The sequence below is a fragment of the Carlito syrichta genome, unplaced genomic scaffold (assembly GCF_000164805.1).
Source record: "Carlito syrichta isolate Samal-C Ts95f unplaced genomic scaffold, Tarsius_syrichta-2.0.1 Scaffold6054, whole genome shotgun sequence".
Taxonomy (NCBI): Eukaryota; Metazoa; Chordata; class Mammalia; order Primates; family Tarsiidae; genus Carlito; species Carlito syrichta.
Window position 1 is genome coordinate 275 of NW_006950150.1, and position 5066 is coordinate 5340.

At 38.6% G+C, this 5066-nt stretch overlaps 1 long non-coding RNA gene across 1 annotated transcript; it reads right to left on the reverse strand.

The window, feature by feature from the left end:
- Nucleotides 1-2862: 2862 nt before the first annotated feature.
- LOC103250605 lies at nt 2863-3695 on the reverse strand. The gene is made up of 3 exons (XR_503676.1): nt 3656-3695; nt 3030-3066; nt 2863-2934 (listed from the first exon to the last, which is right to left on the reverse strand). It is a non-coding gene; the product is annotated as an uncharacterized LOC103250605 (long non-coding RNA).
- Between the last annotated feature and the right edge of the window lie 1371 nt (nt 3696-5066).

The window sequence follows — 5066 nt, forward strand, 5'->3', positions numbered from 1 at the left end:
CTGCAGTGAGCTATGATTACATAATTGCACTCCAGACTGGGCAAAAAGGCAAGACCTCATCTCCACTTTAAAAAAAAAAAAAAAAAAGGGCCAAACGCAGTGGTTGAAGCCTGAGGTCTGCATGAGCCCAGGGATTCAAGACCAGCCTGGGCAACTTGGCAAGATCGTGTCTCTACAATAAGTCAAAAAATTAGCTGGGGTGGTGGTACGTACCTGTAGTCCCAGCTACTTGGAAGACAGCAGTGGAAGAATTGCCTGAGCCCAGGAGGTTGAGGCTGCGATGTGTGCCACAGCACTCCAGCCTGGATGACAGAGTAAGACTCCAGCTCAAAAAAAAAAGGTTGGGTGTGGTAGCTCATGCCTGTAATCCCAGCACTTTAGGAGGTCAAGGTGGGAAAAATGCTTGAGCCCAGGAATTTGAGACCAGACTAGGCAGCACAATAGACCTCATCTCTATGGAAAAAAATAAAATAAGTTAGCTAGGCATGGTGGTGTGCACCTGTAGTCCCAGCTACTCAGGAGGCGGAGGCAGAAGGATGGCATGAACCCCAGAGGTCGAGGCTACAGTGAGCAGTGATTGTGCCACTCAACTCCAGCCAGGATGACAGAAGGCAACCCTGTCTCTAAAAACAAGACAAAACAATAAAAGGTCTCATTAAAGAACTCCTAAAAACCCAAAGGAGCAGGGCTCGGTGGCTCAGCCTGTAATCCCGCGCCTTTGGGAGGCTGAGGTCAGTGGATTGCCTGAGCCCGCGGGTTCGAGACCCGCCTGGGCAGCGAGACCTCATCTCTACAATAAATCAAAAAATCAGCCGGGCATGGTAGCGCATGCCTGTAATTCCGGCTACTTGGAAGGCTGAGGCGGAAGGACCGCCGGAGCCCAGCAGGTCAAGGCTGCGGTGGCCGGGGGCGGCCACTGCACTCCAGTCTGGACGACAGAGTGAGATTCCAACTCAAAAAAAAAAACAAAAAAACCAAAGGAAGTGGCAACCCCTTCAGTCCTCTCCCACTATGGGAGCTTTTCTGTCCTCTCAGTAAATCCTGCTTTAAAAAACAAACAAACAAAAAACCCAAGGGAAAAAAGACAACCCAACAGAAAAATACAAAGGACAAAAAGACATTTCTTAGAAGAGAAAGCAAAAATGGCCAACAGACATATGAAAAAGTGCTCTTCCTGATGAATGGCCAGGAAAATGCAAATTAAGCTTACTGGTCAGTCATTACCAAGTGTTGGCAATTATGTAGAGCAACAGTAATTCTCATCCACAGCTGATGGCCGTGTAAACTGGTACAACCACTTTGGAAGACAGTTGGTATATAGGCCCACCCCTTTAGTCCACCAACAGCCATGCAGAAACTTGAACACATGTGTACCAGGACACAAGTATAAAAATATTCATTAGCAACACTGTTTCATCATGGCCACAAAAAAAAGTGATGGGTAAGGGGGTGAGTCCTATTATCTATCATCAATAGAATGAATAATTAAATTGTGATACAGCCAAACAAGAGAATGAATCTACAGAGAAAATAATCTCCTGCTACTACAACGTAATGGATGAATCTTTAAAAAAGAATGTTGAGTGAAGAAGACAGAAAAACATATATTACATCTATATATTTACATAGCATTCAAAAACATACAAGACTAAGCAACATATAAAAGTGTGAAACTGAAGAAAAACAGGGTGATGGTAATACAAAATGTAGGTAGGGTAGTAGTTACCTAGAGCAGTGAGGTGTGCAGGAGGAGGCGACCACCAAGAGCTAATACACAGAGGTTTTCTACTATGCTGGTAATGTTTTGTTTCTAAGGGTGGGTAACTAGTATATCAACATTCACCTTAATACCATTCTCTAAACTAAGCATATGCATTTTTTACATTCTTCTGTATGTATAACATATTACATATTTAAATTTCTTTTAAATCCTCAAGTTCATTAAGATTTATTTTCCTGTAGTGATTTGCTACATTTTACAGTATTATGCAATTTTTATAATATAAAAAGATTAACTACTGAGGCAAAAAAATGTTTCCTGATATGGGAATAACATATTATGTGATCTACAAATGGACAGAACTCATTCAATTTTGGGAGACACAGATATTCTGTATGTACACTATATGACAGTTACTGCCATTTTCATAGTGGCATACAAACAGGAATTGTGAAGAACTCCATTTGGAACATACTTTATTCAGAATTCAGAAACATCCTGTAATTCATTAAAGCATTACTTTTTAACATTGTATTTTATGTCATCCTCATTTTTTAGTCATATCTTAATATCAGTAATTTTTATTTTTTGCAGTTATTTGTGAAAAAAAATTCTTTAGCACTCTACTTAATTTAAAACCTAGGAGCACAGGTTTTGAGAATAGGGAATACAGAGGACTTTTCCTCCATTTTCCCCTTCCCAGATGAATGCCCATCTTGGTGCCTAAAATCCCTGGCCTTTATCCTTCAAAAGCATACACTGAAATGTTTATACAGTTGCCTTTAGACTTTGTCAGAAATACTATTTCTGATATCTGAGTACCACAATGACTTCAGGTTTGAATATGTAGTGATTAGAGTTCTCTGTTCTAAGACCAGTTTACATAGACACCGTCTTGACTGGTCTGAGGTGAATAACAAAGATTTCTTACACAATGAGGAGTAATAAATATGCTGGTATCCCAAATATTATTGTATTATTAGTTGTGTGATTGTGAGAAAAAGGAAATACAGCTTGATAAATCATAATTTCAACCTTTTGAGGCCGTTCCTAAAGCCAGAGCCCCTCTCTCCTCATGCCTCCCAGTTCTAGCTAGTCCAGAGAAAACAGGGCCTAACAAAGAGTTAACAAAGAAGCTCTTACCGACATTAGCCATCCAGACAACCAATCTTTCAGCTAGGCTAGAAACTGATGCAGAATGCCTAAAACTAAACCTATACAAGAATAAAATACAAATTTATTAAATAGAACAGTAAAACGTAATTGCTCTAAATTTTCAATATAAAATCACAATATGAATAGAAGTCACCTATTTTCCTCTTGCTCTGCTTGTGACTTCTGGGGGGCTAAAAGGAAACAAAATGAAACTTTATTTTGATAAGCATCCTGGTAAAGAAAATACACAACATGTAGAAGACATTTGGAAATAGGAATTAATTAACAAGTAACTCCTAAAAATCAATAAACAGAACTGTGGCAGGCTGGAAGGTGCAGCTGTCCTTCAGTATACATGGGGGATTGGTTCCAGGACTTCCCACATATTTCTAACCAAATCCATGCATGCTCAAATCCCACAGCTGGCCCTGTGGAACCTGCTAGACGGTTTCACATCCTGAGACTAAAGTATTTTCAATATGCATTTGGTTGGAAAAAATTCACATAAAGTGACCCGTGCGATTCAAAGTCTCAATTGTATAATAATTTCCTTGAAGCTAAAAAAGTCCTTTTTAGGCACACCGAAAATATAAGATTTGTTAGATTTTAAGTAATCCTGGTATCTGAGAGTCAGTTGTGAACTGTAGACTAGAACAGTACTAGAGAGAAGACATGGCCTCTAAAGGAAATATTTTTTTAAATTTTAAGTTTTTAATTTCAATTATGGTTTTGACATTGGTAAAAATTTATTTTGAAGGGTCTAATGTTATACCATCTTACCTATAGTTATTCTGGATAAATATTGTGAAACTTCATCAAAAAACAGAGCTCTCATCACCAAGTATGTAGAGTGCAATACTCTGCAAAAGAAGAAAATTAGCATGTTATTTTTTAACATTACTTGAGTACAGCTAGAAAATAACAATATAGAAAGATTTATCCATTTTAGGTGTACAGCTCTGTAAGTTTTGGCAAACGTTACACAATCATGTTAACTCCTACCACAGTCACAATATAGAACACTTTCACCACACCCAAAAGTTCCCCGTGTCCTTTGTGGTCAATTCCTTCCTCCTTCACCCAGCACTGCAAACAACTCATCTGTTGTCTTGCCCTACAGTTTTGTCTGTCCTACCATGTTACGTAAGTGGAATCATACAATATGCAGTCTTTTTTGTTCTACTTCATCATATCATAATGCCTTTAAGATTCACCCATGTTGCTGTATCAGTAGTTTGTTCCTTTTCACTACTAAGTAGTATTCCATTATACAGATGTACCACAATTTGTTTATCTACTCAAAAACTGATGGACTTATACAGGTCTTTGTGTAGGCATGTGTTTTCATTTCCCTTAAGCAAATGCCAAGGAGTTAGTTAGGACTGCTTTGTCTTATGGTAAATATACAAGGGAAGAACCCCCCCCAAAAAGAGAATTATTTTTTGAAGGATGGACCCCTTGTAGTACAGGCTTCCCCCCGCCCCCCAGATAAGTGTTCTAGGAACCCATCAGCATCACTGTATCAGACAGCATTGTCAAGAGAGGCTGTCTGTCTTCAGTAAATTTCTTTTGGAGATCTTTTCAACATATTTGCCCATTTTGTGATGGGTAATTTATGAGCGCACCTGCCCATACTACACTGAATGTTCAGCAGTTTTTGATCAAAAAAAGCATGACACACATGCCCCACCCTCCCTATTCACCTGATATTGTCTGGAACTTTTTGTGCCTCCCTGGATTTAAAAAATCCTCAAAAGGGAACATTTTGCCAACATGGAAGAGATAAAACAACAAATGGCAGAAGCACTAAAAAGCATCAAAACTAATGAGTTCAGAAACTGTTTTGAGCAGTGAAAAAAGCATCTTGATAGGTGTATTGATTGCATCATATGAAGAGTATTTTGAAAGTGACTAAAGTTTAAACATGTAAGAATAAACAATTATTTATAAATAAATGCCAGGCGTTGGGGGGGTTCCCCAAATATTTAACTTCACAGGAAACTGCCAGTTTCCCAAAGTACGGTGTCATGTTTGCAGTGCCATGAGTAATATATGAGAGTTCCAGCTGCTCCATATCCTTACCAAAATTTGATTTTAGTTGCTCTAACAGATATTTAATAATATTCTAGTACTACCTTGCAAGTATCTAATGGTATATCTATAATGGTATTTGCTTTGAGGAAAAGAAAAC